At 38.8% G+C, this 15,097-nt stretch overlaps 1 protein-coding gene across 1 annotated transcript in view; it reads left to right on the plus strand.

The window, feature by feature from the left end:
• Positions 1-3,669: 3,669 nt before the first annotated feature.
• Positions 3,670-15,097, plus strand: part of APBA2 (amyloid beta precursor protein binding family A member 2) — a 96,598-nt gene continuing 85,170 nt past the window's right edge. Inside the window, exon 1 of the mRNA XM_068410401.1 lies at positions 3,670-3,710. The gene's annotated coding sequence lies outside the window, so the exon portion shown is untranslated. The remainder of the gene's footprint in view (positions 3,711-15,097) is intronic.

A 15,097-nucleotide genomic window follows, 5' to 3' on the forward strand; every position in this document is an offset into this window, starting at 1 on the left:
CCTCCCGTCAGCCGCGGAGCTGGCAGCGTCCCCCCAGAGCTGGGCTGCCGAGGGGCAGCGGGTGCCCCGCGCCGCCGACTCGCCGTCAGCTCCCGATCGTGAGGGCTGCGAGCTCCCCGCCCCAGCCCGCCATCCCCGCCGCCTCGCCTCAGCCGTGCCTTAACGTCGGCTGTCGGTAATGCGGGGACCTACAGCACAACGTATGCATAATGTCTGCGTTTGTGGGAGGGCGGGAGGCTTGAGAATCTGTTTGTCTTAATAGAGTCAAAAGGAATGCGGGAGGACCCCTCACGTAACGCAGCACCGCGAAGAGTTTGTTTTTGTTTCTGACTTCATGCCTTCAGTGTAGCAAATGGATCAGAGCTTTTGATCCACTCCTCTGCCATTCCCTTCATTATGGGGTCTGGAGGGAAAAAGCTGCTCAATTAAGAATACTTGATTTTTGTTGGGATAAACAGCATGAGACGTTCTAGCATGGTCTGTTTTCCCCTTTTGAACAGTTTTTTGAATACATGGGATTTTGTGTTGCCATAACAAAAGGGATGGAGATGGGGGAGAGGAAGAGAATGCTGCGTTCAGAGCTGCGTCTTGGAAAAGCAAAGACTGGCTTACTTTGCCTCAACTAGCAGTCTGCGCTTTCAGATTTACGTCCTTTGCATCCTCAATGTCGTTTTGATGGTTGTAGCATGCTAGTGAGGGCATACAAGAAAAGCAATTTAAATGAAGAAAAGATATCATACAGTGTTCATAGTAAAGAGATAACGTGTGTTGCAGTGATGTTTAAGGAAAGTCCTAAATTATTGTGACCAGTTTGGGGTAAAAAATGCAAATAGTGTTTCAGTTGCATTACCTCGTCAAGGCCACCCTATAATCTCTCAGGAGGGTCTGGAAAATCCGTTTGCAGAAAAGGTATTTCACGTATCATGCCTGTTACCCAAGAATCCCTCATTACTTAACCAGCAAAACTGAAAAACAGAAACAACTGTTATCACAGTTTTATATAGTTGTGTGCACACAATAGTGACGTAAGGTAATTTTAAAAGGGAGGAATTTTAGTGTAATTCTTTATTGCCACTTAAGAAGTAAAAGTACTGTATGTGCTGGTTATCTGTATGTTGAAAAGCCTAAGACTGATGTTTATGTTAAAGCATAAGATTGCAATTTATCACTGTAAATCCAGATTCTCCTCCATATGGGACAGACAAGGATGAAAGAGCTTTTCTTTCCATATGTAGTTCTATGGGTACTAAACTACTAAAGGAGAAGCCACTGTCCTACCCCACTTTGGGCTCATAGGATTTCAGGCTGCAGACTTGTCTTTGTAAACCTTGACTGTCAGGCTTCCTAAACCTAAATTCTCTGATAGTTTAGCCCTTATCTGCACTTGGAAATATCTAAAGCTATTTTAAAAAATGCAGTGTTGCCTCTTATCAGCAGCTGCATTGTTGCTTCCCCTTGATCCTCTGATCATAAAGGAAGAGTGTTCTTGAAAAGGCTATAGCTGCTCAGCTCTTTTGGTCAAAGTCTCATGATTCTAAGGAAGAATCTCGAAAAGCACTTTTTGTGCAGTTGCTTGGTTAATGTCTATTCAGGTTGGAGACTAGATATGAATTTAAACAAGAGCTAGGTCTTCAAAAAGTGACCTTTGCTTAAGGCTTTGAACATGAGGAACCACTTCAAGAAGCATAATTTTACCATCTCTCCAGCTGTTCTGATAAGGACATTTGCTAAGAAATCATTTGTGAAAATACCATGGTTTAAACCTCTTCCAGTTTTTGTTCCTGTGCTCAAGGTAGAGAAATCTAGCAAGAAGTGATCTGTTCCAGGCTACCAGCTCACAGAGAGAAATATGGAAGATCCTGGTTTTGTCCAGAACAAAATCTTGGTTGTAGCATTTGAACACATCAAGTTTTAGGTGCTTTTGAAGACTTTTTATATCCATTTCCCTTGTAATCTGTGTTTAAACAAACAAGGCAATGCTTTCATGCTTTAAACCATAGCAACAATAGAGTTTGGGGCACAGCCCTGCAAAAAGGCCCAGCAAGCTGCACGTGAACCAGCCATGTACCCTGGCAACAAAGATAGCCAGGAGCATCTTGGTCTGTATGAACAAGAATGCAGCCAGTAGATCAAGGGAAGTAATTATCCCTCTCTACTCAGCATTCAATAGACTGCATCTATAATACTCTGTCCAGTTTTGGTCCCTCCTGGTACAAGGAAGATACCAATGAATTGGAGTGAGTTCTGCAGATGCCACCAGAGTGGTTAGGGCTGGAGGTCAGGCTCTGTGAGGAGAGAGTGAGGGAGTGGGGCTTCCTCAGCCTGCAGAAGGAGAGGCTTTGGGGTGACCTAACAGCAGCCTTCCAGTACTTAAAAGGAGGTCTTCAGGGAAGAGGAGCCAGACTCATCACAGTGGCATGTGGCAGAGAATGAGAGACAATAGGTGTATGTTGAAACGAGAGGTTCAGACTAGATACAAACAAAATCTTTTGCCCCACAAGGACAATCATACATGGGAACCAGTAGCCCAGAGAGGTTGTGTGGTCTCCATCCTTGGAGGTGTTTAAGACCAGACTGGATAATGCCCAGAGCAACCTGATCAGGCCTCACTGATGACCCTGGTTTGAGCAGGATGTTGGACAAGAGACCTCTGACGTTCTTTCCAACCTGAATTGTCCTGTGATCCTATGAACAGTTGTTTGTGCCTATCTGTACATGATACAAGAAGCAGACATGTTTCCAGAAGTCAGAATTTTTTTAGAACTAGAGCTTCCATTCTAGGGCTAATCCATGCATCTCAGCAAAGATGGAGTATAATATCAGTATGATACATTGGCCTCTATTACCTGTGTAATAGTACTAATGTACTATTAGTACAAACTACTACCTTACTATAAGCTTCCCAAGGAAGAGATATTTGCTTGAAATATTTTTATTTTAATGTAGATATAAAGAAAAGGAAGAACATACTTCTTGCAAGCAAGAACTTTTCTACGTAGTATCTCCTGTGGGGCAATTAAAACCTTGCAACATTAGTGCAAGAGACATAATGGTAGTTCTTATAGTTGGAGAAAATAAAGCACTGATGCAGTCACATGCACTTCACAAGTCAAGACAAAGAGCTGAAAGCAGATTCAGAATTCACTAGTTTTTAGACACTCCACAAAACTTGCAATTGCTGAGTCAAATGTTCATTATAAGTACTTTGGATACATGGAAATACTTTTAGTCTACTGGAGAGAGCATTAAAATGTAAGATTTTTTTTTTCTCCTGAGGAGCCATTTTCCCTTGAGAGTTGTGTGAAAAGCAGCTCAAGAAAGCACCATATGTTTCTTGGTGTTCAGTGCTTTAGGCTTGTGCTGCCTGCGGGAGCTGAACATGCAGCACTAAGGCTTTATCATGGCATCTATGAGAAGAGGGCTTTCATTCCAACTCTCAGTTTTATCTGAACTTAAGTCTCATCTTGGCTAGTGATATTATTTTCCAGAAGAAAGGTCTTATGCAACTGGTAAAAACACATATAGAATGAACTCTTTGTCTCTAATGCTGGTAGGTAAATGCACTTCATTTGAGTACATGACATTCCTTTCCTTTTTTGTTGCAGTACTTACTATCTTCATTCGCCTGCTGCAGCAGAGGAAGGTGACTTGCACTTCAAGAGGAGTAAAAGCTGAGCAGAGACTGGTACAGAAAACTCTGGGACTAATAGGTACTTCCACCTAACCAATAGAGGGAGAACTAGAAGCCCTGTAGGTCAGGATGACAAGGAAGAAGTGTCATCATTCTCAGATGATAAGGTTGCATGAAATACTGCTGGAGATGCATACTCTGAAGTATACTCGTGCATGAAAGGATCATTTTCTTTTGAAATAGAAGTAAATGAAGAGGAAAGGAAAGTTGGCAAAAAGGTATACAGAAAGTCTTGGAATGGAGAAATGTCAGTTATAACCAGTGTGAGATTTGGTGTCTAGAAAAGTATTTTCAAATAGCAGTACTTCTGCAATGCAGACATCTGCTGATACTCACCTGGACTACCAGTGGGAGCTCCACGGAGGAGTATCTTGGGATAGTTGTCTGTTTTGCACTATTAAGATTAAGTTTCCTTTAGAAAATAGCCCTTCTAGTTACAGACTTAGTAATGAAGATTCAGACACATAGGAATAACTTGTTATTGTTTTATTACTTAAAAGGCAGGCTGAATATTTTCATTCTATTAATTGAAGTAGTTTTTGAACTTTGTTTTGTACACTGATGTTAGGAATATTTGTGAGCATGTCACCAGCTAGCATTATTTCCAGACTTCTGTCATTCCTTTTACTTTCTGAGAGATCCTCTTCACAGACACACTGTCAACTACAACCTTTGCAGAATTTCCTCTCCCCAAGTCAATTGTACCATAACCCTGATCATTTTCAAAGAGTAAAATCTGCTGGTTTTATTCCTAAAACATTTCTACAAGAGAGAGGCCTGACCTTGCAAGTTTTTCTTTTATATGTCATCTGCCTTTGTGTGTTAAGGGTTCACAGGATCTAGTCCTTGAAGAATTCAGTGAAGTTCTTTCACCTGAGTACAGTGGTTAGATTTAGCTAAGATTTCATAGTGTGGTCATAGCAGGCAAGTTACTTCTTATGGTCACAAGTATAGCAACATCTTAAAAAAACCCAAACAGCTCACAACCCAACATTATAGTTTTGTAACACTAACCATGAGTGGCAACACTGTTGTGGTGGGTGTGCAGATCTAGGGGCTTGATCACTATAGTCCAGAATGCCAAGTGATGTTGTCTAACACTGGAACATAGGGCTTTTTGGGTTCATTTCCATTTTCTCCAGTAAGGTATTTTTCTTGCAGTGACTGTAGAAGAGTCATCTCTGCTTTCCAGTTTTTCCACTTTGGATTTGTTGTGAATGACAGCCAAGTGATTATCTTAGCATGACACTGCAGAGTTCTCCGGGGGATTTAGTGAGATAGTAATTCCAGTAAAAATTGAACAGAAAATTCATATTTTAGCAGATAAACAGAGATGGAGAATTCATATTCTTATGTATAGACTGTCATCATTCCATCTCACTGTGTTAAGAGCCTGAGTCCACAGAAACAGCTTCATTCAGTTGAGGTTTTGGGAATGACATCAGAATGATTCCCTGGGATCACTGTGTGGTCTGCTCCTCTGGATAAGCTGATGGAGAAGGAAGCGTAGAAATAAATGTAACGACCTTGCATATCTTGGGGCTCTAACGGTTGAGGTAAACCTTAGTTGCACTACAAACTAGGAACAGACAGCAGTGACAATGTCACCTCAATTCTCCACGAACATACTGTGCCTTGTCTTTGGGAGGATCACATGGACATCTCTTAAGAGCTTCTGGAATAGACTCCTTAGGTATCCTGCCATGCAAAAGGCCACTGGTCTCATGCAAAGTGACCCTGTAGCACCCAGAAATCCTCAATCACAGGCAAAATTATGTCGTTACAGCATTTTATACTAAGGAAGAAACAAACTGCATCAAAAGCCAGGTAGAACCAACTCTTGCTATCACAAAGCATTTGTGACAGGGCAGGTACTTTGGAAGTGGTTATGGTAATAAAACTTGGAGAAAGCTCATCTTCTACATAAGGGAGAGACCTGTAGATCTGTAAGTGCTGACTTATTTTAGGATTTCTAAACTGATTAGAGAAATAAAATTAGCATATTGGAAAGCAAGAGAACATGGAAGGAAGGAAGGAAAGAAGGAGGAGGGGAAAAAACATATGTATTGTCGGTGGTGATAGTGGTATGTCTGTGTATGAAAATTCCCTGAGGAGGAAGAGGAAGTGACAGGAATTTTTGAAGTGTAGGCTCCAAAATAGTGAATGTTTAGGTAGAAGTAGGGAGCCTGGATGAAACATTAGCTGCAATTCCAAAATCAAGGTGATACCTGCCTCAAATTGTATGAAACACAAGACTATGAAGTCATCAGTGTGTTGTCTTCATTAAACCAGGATAAACAACTGCCAAGGAACAAAAAAAAAAGGCTCTATGTCTGGTTTTTTTGGTGCTCAATTATTCCAAAAACATTTAGACAAGTATTTCTAAACAGCACTTTTTTTTTTTTTCCTCTCTATACAAGCTATAACAGGATGAGAAGCCCAAGTTCCACAAGGACAGCACCTATCTAAACAGTATTATAAGAACCTCCCAGAAGGAGTAGCTGTGTTTGGCATTCAGTGTTCAGGTTCAGTGAAATAACTGATCATTATGTGAGAGAAAGAATAATAAAGAAAATAAGATTCCCACACAGCCCTCCACATATTTACTGCCTTCATACACTAGACAGAAACAAAGGTACTTGGGTGGGCTTCCTGTCACCCACCGTGCCCTTTAAAATAAGAAGATCATCTGCTGTACTTTACTGGTTAGCCTGTCTTTCTAGGGAGTCTCAGAAGTGCTAGTTAACTTTGCCTTTTCCTGCCCCAGCAAAATGGTAATATATTGCTGAGTGCCTGGTTACTGAAGCAACTGGAGTAACTGAAGAGAATGAGTGTTTCATGGACCAAATTCTGTTCTGGAATGATACAGGATTTTAATTTTTTTTTTTCCCCCTATCACCAAGAGTGAAATGATATCAAGCAATTGATGTTACTCTCTAGAATCACTGATACCAACTACCACAAAAATATCATTTCAGTGCAATGGAAAATGCACCCTTTTGGTTTAGTCAAATCTTCAAACAGGCCTCAAAACTCATACTCTAAAAGCCAAGAGAGATGCCTTTTCAACACATCAGGGAGAGTGCATGGAGATGGGATTGCTTGTTTCTCATTCAGAAGCAACATCGCTTCAGAGCTGCTATACGCCTCAAATCCACACCAAATCTCTCTCCTGGAAATGAAATCTTGTATTAAACACTGTTACTAAGTATATCCTTTTTTTTTTTTTTTCCTTTTAATGTTTTCTTCTACTCTCTAGCTTTTCTGTCTATTGATGGCCATCCTGACTGCTACCAGGTTTCACAGGGTTGCTGTGCGGTATTGAGTTTCAAAGACCACTACAACTACTAACGTAGGAATAGTCATAAGGCAGTTACACAAAGCATACAAATATTTCTACTCATAAACTGATCCAATACAATAAAGAAGCAAAGACTTGCCTCGGTTCCAAATTCTTACTATGCAGCATAGCATGTTGTTGCCATGCTACCAGAATTGCTTGCCTAGATATTTAAATTTGCCCTTAACAGATTTGCATATAAAAAGAATGAACTGTTAACAGTACATTAAAATATAAAATAACCTGACAAGACATAAGCCTTGTCACCAATTTGTTCATGTATTTTTGACCTCTACAGATTTCTATTTTCTTTCCTAAATAAACCCCACCATAGTAACAAATCTCAGAGGTGAACAAACTAGTGAAAGATGGAAAGATTCTGTTTGGTAGTACAATAAAAGTTTATATCAAGGGAGAAATATAAATTATAATTTTAATACTTAACAAAAATGTGCATTTTGCCTACCTCAGATGCCATCCTTCATAGTTTCTGGTTTAGCACTACAAAGGGAAATCAGAGTATAATGATATTTTCTTGTTATTCGTGGGTTGTGGAGGAGAAAGGAATGTTATTTTTTTATATATACACACACACACACATATATAAAAAATGTCCTTTAGGCACAAAATCTTGTGTTACTGGAAGACAACTCTTGATTAGAGATAAGGCAGCTTTAAAAAGAAACTTATCCCTGTGATATTCTTAGCCAGTGAATCAGTGTGGCTTTAATTATGTAAAAGTATTTGACATATTATGGCCCAAGAGATAAGAGCTGTTGCATACTGGATGATAGACAGAAAGGGAAGGAATTCTGTTGGTGACTGGAAATTCCATGCTCAGTGCTGCAGCAGAGGCATAAAAAGAGCTGGGGGTGGAAAACTTCCTAGTAAATACTGATTTGCATTTCATTTCTGATTCCAATATTATGAAGGTTGTTGGTGGCAGAATTCTTAATTCCTGGTAAATGACTGCCTGCTTTCTTGATGGAAGACTTGCATGAAAATACCTGTGTGGTATCAGGAGTGTGCCTTTAAGTCAATTGCATTGGTGTTTTGTTGTTTGTTTTTTTTTAAAAAGAATAAAGGGGTTTTCTTTGTGTTTTCAATGCTAGGTGGAAATCTCCCTCTGTTCTTCCCACAGGTGGTGTCTGTTGTGATACTTGCTGTTTTCAGTACTTGGAAAGAGACCACCTTAGGGTTCTTAGCATACCTATTCCACACCCATCTGCTGTGATAACAAATTATCTCTACAGCATGTGTTTCATCTGATATTTGTCCTCCATTTATTATTTAACACATACACATCATAACTGGACCCACCAACTAGCAGATGATCTAATTAGAAATAATTATTTGGGGGGAAAAAAGTGCTGCTAAGATTATATTACTCTAGGGATGAATAACCTCATGTCAGTTTTATTGCAGCATAAGATTTATACATTGGTACTGTAATTCTTCTGTACTGTCATGCTAGGTAAGATTTAGCTTTTGAACTTATCAGAAAGTGTCAAAGCAAAGAAAATAAATTTGATGGTCCTATTTTACAGATAGGGAGTCACTGAAATGACTTGCCTGGAATCATTCACCCTGCTGGGTGACTGAACCAGGACTAATACCAAGATCTCCAGAATAGTTGCCTAAAGGTGTATCTACAGTACTGTCTTAACCTGATTCTTGCTTTGTACAGTAGCATTTAGGAAAATAACAAACTGTTAGCTGATCTGCTTTCTGTCACACAAACATCTTTCTCACATTTTGGTACAAGAATGATTTGCTTCATGAAAAGGTACTTTGTACAAAACATAGTAAAGAACATTAGTAATCTATGCTTTGCTTCCTAAAGTCTGGAATGAGGGAAAACTGAATATGGGGGGGGGGCGGGGGCGGTGTGTGTTATTTATTACAGCACTATTAGCCCTTTGTGACAGTATTATTTTTTTTTCCTGTGCATATCTCTGTATTTGTTTTGGAGGTTTTAAATCACAATTTAGTAAAATCTCTGGCTTATTCTTGAGCCAACACTGATTCAACTTAGATTTAACACTTTTTTTTATTGGGAGTCTTGTGATATTTCATGGTTTAGTTAAGGCTCCAGCTGTTGGTGCCTGAGAATCACAGCTTCGAGTTTCTACCTACACAGGCTCCAGGAATGGAGAAACTGAATGTGTTCTTTAAACATCTACGGACAATATGATACCTTTAAATAATTTTGGAATTCTTATGATTGGCAGTGCTATAGCAGTTGCAGTGGAAATAAGTTCCGTAATATTAACCAGCATCTGTTTCAATGATATAAGCTTGAGTTATTGGTTTTCTTTGTGATGGTCCTTAACATTTTTATAACCATTCATAATAAATATAAACAGGCCAAATGCCATCCAGAGTTTCTGAACCAGCTGTTTTATCAGTAAATAGTCTGTGGTGTTACATATTTTCATCTATGTAATGATAATCCTAATTAAATTAATGTAGTGATAAGGTAATGTAGTAACCTACTATAGTACTGGTAAATACCATCGCAAGGTTTGGAAACATGAAATCTGTATACTGCTGCTCTAAGTTTCCCACCCTCCCCATGCTCTGGCAGAATGAATCTTGTCTTTTGACAGGATGAAATCCATGTTGCCTTTAAGATGGTATCTCTGTCATTTTCCAACGAACTTGTGATTCTAACTGGGGCTGACAGCTGAGGTTGACCCTAGCTGACTGGTTGACAGCTTGTAACACGTTAGTCCCATGGACACAATCACTGTCATCTCCCCAGGCTGGACTGGTCGTAGTCCTTCCTCCTCCTCTCTTCTTCAGACCATCCTGCAAGGCCTGTCAGCAGGAGTGGTTTCTCTCACTGAACTGCCTACCAGGCTCCCTATCCCAGGATGCATGCTAAAGACTGCAAAGATGCTCACATACCATAAAGACAAGCAGTGGGGGAAATTCAAACAGAAATTTTTAAACAGTAAAGTTTGAAGTTTACCATACATGTGGAGCTAAACTAAACAACGTAGTAGCATCCTGAATGAAATGGAGATGCTCAAAACCAAATTAAAAATCTTTACTGTAGGGAAACCTACAAGCCAACTAAGTGTATAGGACCCCTTTGTGGTAGACATTTACAAAGACAGCAGTAGACTGCCATTGCTCAAAAGACTGACCTATCTAAATAGACTTGATGGTTTGGTATCTTCTGTTTACATTTATCTGATAGAGGAAAAGAATATTGCAAGAGTGTGAAAACATGGTACAGACAGAGCCAATATAACCTCATATTATGGTAGAGATAGGGTGTAAAACACTGGATTTAATCAATTACACACAGACTAAACATTTACTGAAAACTTGGAACAGTAGGTATGTCTATAATTATCAGTTAAAATAGCTTAAATGTACTTAACTGGAAAATCATTTGGTTTTGCTACTTAGTTGAATTTTGATCTTAACCTTCTGGCTGACAAACTATGAAGATAAAAATCATTACCTTTATAAATGAATGTGTTAAATAATTTGCTTATGTAGATATGAATAGCACGTGGAAAATAAGTTCTCTGCCATGGAGACTATAAAAGGATGGCTTTGCAGTTATTACACTATTTCCATTGTTGTTCTTGTCCAGTACTGTGTCAATGTGTGGGGTGTGGGTGTGTTTGTTTTGTTTTTTAGACAAAATCCCCAAAGTCTGCATCATTCGTCTGTCGCATGTAGACTTACTTATAGATTTTTAAGCTCTTTGAGGCAGGAGTGTCTGCAGAATACTTAACATAATGAAATCTTGGTTAATGGACTTTTCCACAACACACGTAATTTAGGATTTATTTGCTCCCAGCTGACAGTTGTTACTATAGCAAATACAAGATGAAGAATTAAATGCAAAAGGAAAATATCATGTGACTGTTCAGGGCTTGAATCTGATAGAGACATATCAAAGGGTGCAGAAGTTGATTATAGCCTTGCAATGCTAGGCTACATATGATGGTACAAAGTTGTATTCTGTAGGGAAGCCTTCTAAGTGCCTGCCAAAATCCATTGAGAAAGCTCAGGAAAGGTCTGCACAGTGTTAGGTTGTTGTTGTTTTACAATTGTGGGCAACTTCTATTATTAAGGGACTGTGGTGTATCTTTGCAATTTAAGTGGCTGGAAGCTAACCTTTGATTTGAACTGGGTGCAGCTCAACAGTATTTCAAGACTTCAGTTTTGCTACAAGCTACAAACTGCAGTACTCTGGTTCCACAGAATGTCCCACCAGCCCCAGCAGGACTAGAGCTGTATGTCTCTTTGTAACATAGGAAGTTCTAGTTACCACTAGGAGCCTGCCATATTGTAGTTGTTCAGACCATAATAATTAAGCTTAGAAAGATGAAATCTAGTTGACTTAATGAGAGAAAAATAGGATTTTTTCCCAATTGTTAGAGGAATTAGTCTACGTTTGACTTTCCCGATGAGCACAACAATTATATGATATTCTTGATATGATCATATTCTGCCAGCCATAATACTTTGTGCCGAATACGTAAGTAATTGTAGACAAGATATTACTTACTCTAAACCTGATACCAAAATTTATACACATACTGTTCTGAGCATCAGTTGAAGATGAACCAATCTATTTATGAAAAAATAATCAAAACACTGAAGAACAAGTATTAGCAAGACTCATATTGCCATTTCCATTCTTGCCTTAGTAGCTACTTACTGCATGTTTAGTAATGAGAGATGCAGAGTACTGATTTGGAAAATTCATAGATAAATACAAAATAGACTCGCCCACAATGTAGCAATGTGATATCTCAGGTGTTTCAGTGATCTGTCAACGATTTAATTTTGAAAGAAAAAACATTAATTCTCAAAAGGTTATCCAAGTGCATAGCTACAGTTACTGAGAGCCTAGGAAATGTGTTGTTTGCTTAAATGCGTTAAGCAAAACAGAATTATATTATGACAAATGAAATAAAATGAAGGGGAAATTTTTGTTTTCATACTAGCTTTTATATCTATCTCTAAAGCTTCATTAATATTCCCCTAGTCCTTTGATAGCCAATATGACCCAAGTAAGGTAATAGGCAGATAGGCATGAGGCTTCCTGTGTGTAGGTGTCTTCCGTACTGCTGCACAGCTATAATCTTCTCTTGTACTGGGGTACAGTAACCTTGCACTGCAGGATTAATGCCTTTTATCCAATAGATCTGTTACATATGATTTTTTCCATGTGATACCATTATTTTACATGCTGCAGTTAGGCCAGCTGCAGTCCAAAACAAATCTCTTGTTTAGGCCAACTGTAGATCTACTTAACCCTGCTGACACTGCATCTTATTCAACCACAGGGTACGCTTACTAATGAGAATGGCTGAAGCTGTATTAATACTTTTTGGAATATTGCATAACAGTGAGTTTTTGGCCTTCTTCCAATTCTGTGCTGCAGTGTTGCTTACTTAGCCTGTCAATTACTGATAGGGAAAGTCTTATCTACATGTGTGTGAAGAAAAAGAAAAAAAAATCAACCCAAAACCCAGGCTTAAAGTCTCCAAATAGTTAGGATTTTGACAGATCACTAGAACTCTCAATGTTCCCATGTCTAGCAGAGCACAGGATAGCAGAGAAGACAAAGAAGAGAGAGACAGCTAGCTATTGTCTCCTGTACTTTCCTGAAGTAGTTACTGAGCCTGGAGGAGTGACATGTGTACAGTCAAAGACTATTCAAGAGGTGTAGTCTAAAAAGATATAAAGAACATAGCATGAACTGCCAAAGGCTCATGCCAATCTGATCTACAATTTCTGCTCTAATATTTGTGTTTACTTTTATTTTCATAACGACAATATTTCAGCTTTATCACACACCCGTAGAGGCCAGGATCTGGAGTCTCCAGTGTTTGAAACGGTTGCTCATTCTGGATCGACTCAATTTACACCTTCCCTAAGATGATACTACAGTAACATTTGGAAATAGGTCCTTAAATAGAATTGGAAATAGGCTTTCTCTAAATATTCACCTGACTAATCAGCTCTTCCTGATAGAGTTCTGAGATCCTGGTCCTTTGATGTACAGAGCATCTACAGCTATCATGGAAGATTTAAACATTTGTGTAAGTGCTAGGTACTTTTTTTTGAAACTGAATGACCTACAAACTAAGCTACAGAGAACCAGAGTTCAAAGGAACTACAACATGCTAAAGGTAAAACTCCACCTACCCTAATTTAGGATAAAAGATTATATCCTCAAGTACAACATATTGGTTACTGTGGATGACCCATCCAGAGCTGATTGCTTTTTTTTTTTTTTAACAGCATTAAATAATGTGCTGAAATTTGCCTTGCAAATTGTAGGATGGTGGGCCATTTTTCTTTAAAAGTAAATCAAGCCAAGTCCACTAAGGTCCTCTGTATCCAACAACCCAATAGTGAAGAGCATTTTGCCCACCCTGTTTTTCATCCTTTATTTGCTTAAATTATTTTCTATTGAGCATAAGGGACAGATATTTTTGTAAGTTCACTGTTAGGTTTCACAGATGTAGGTTTAAGGAGATTATTTATGCTTTAGGATTTAATATCTACCAACATGCTGTTCATTTGCCTGATATCACTAGGGACTAGTTCTTTCATTTGCAATTTATAAATCCGCATCTTCAGACATTCGGATAGCTGAATGTTTGAAACATCCTGCAGTTACTACTGTTGTGAATTTTATCTCAAATGAACTAATAGTGTTTATTCAACCAACATTGTATATGCTTTACATATGATAAGTCCAGGCTTTTTTTCCCTTTTTTTTTTTTTCTTATTTTAAATAGAATAGATAATGCTAACCTAGTGGGGCTTGTTGAAGAGTCACCTTGAGAGCTCTCCCTTAGTTTTATGCATGTTTGATGAGGAATGCTGTTTTCTTGTGCCCTCTACTGATAAATTTGGTGATTAGCCTTCTAAAAGGACAACAGCTGAAGCTCACAAGCACATATCCAATGCTGCTTCCTTCCAAAAACCTTGTATCTAGAATGAAGAAGTCAGACTTGTGCTCTGTGTGCCTAATGAGACCCCAAGCCTTGGCAAAGGTTGTAATCAAGGATGTGACTGAGTTTTAGATCAAAGCCTCGTGATACCTAAGATAAGTGACTGTAAATGGGCTGCAGTAGCTTATGAGATCTTACGCTCTGTGCAAACAAACTATTCATATTCTTGTAGGGGCAGCTCCACACAATATGCTTTGATATAAGTACTTTATTCCCTGTAGTAGTCTAGATGTAAGCTGTCAACTGATGGGATTCTGCCACTTCCCTTTCTAAGCAATATTGTTCAGTTGCGTAGGTCTGGCAGTCAGCACTCGTAGCTGCTTTCCCCTGCCCCTGTTTGTGGCTAGGCTTCACGTCGGCTCAGCTATTTCCTATCAGATTGTACCAGAGACAGAACTGTCAGGTCCAGAGGGAACAGAAGCTCTCTGAGACTTGTGATGCAGTAAGTGATAACCTTCTCATAAAGCAGGATGCTTAAAACATTAAAATGCAAGAACAGAAGGTGAAATCAAAATGCGAGTCTTGCTTGAAATGTCTGAGTTTTAGCTAAATATTTATGCTGCTTTCAAAGTACATTGCCTATTTTTTATAATTAAAGCTTGAAATTATTTTATGTATGCTGCAGTGGCTGATATCAGAATGAGAAGGAATTTTAAAAATTCCTATGAGAGAAAGCTTCATAATAATTAATAATATTATGTTAGAAATTTGAACATAACCCTTCTCAGTCTTCTCATCCTACTCTTGGCAAGCATTTTCCTGTACTGTATTTCTTGTGCTATGAGAGCCACTCTGGATCACTGATAGGCTCAAAACTCAAGCAGTTTGTAGTCAAATGACCAGATGCCTTGATTTGATCATTCTGGGCTGGGATACTGCAAACTACCAAAATGTACTCTAGCATTTTACAGAGAGGCTGCAGTCCCCCTCTATGGTCTCACCAAGAGCTCATGCTGTATGCAGTTTTCTTTGGACTATGAAAAACTGACAGAGAACAGAATTTCCCCTTTCAAGTTTTATTATGTTTTCAGTGCTACTAAATCAGAAATGTGTATTCTGTTATACTGT

Source organism: Nyctibius grandis, chromosome 11 (genome assembly GCF_013368605.1).
Source record: "Nyctibius grandis isolate bNycGra1 chromosome 11, bNycGra1.pri, whole genome shotgun sequence".
Lineage (NCBI taxonomy): Eukaryota > Metazoa > Chordata > Aves > Nyctibiiformes > Nyctibiidae > Nyctibius > Nyctibius grandis.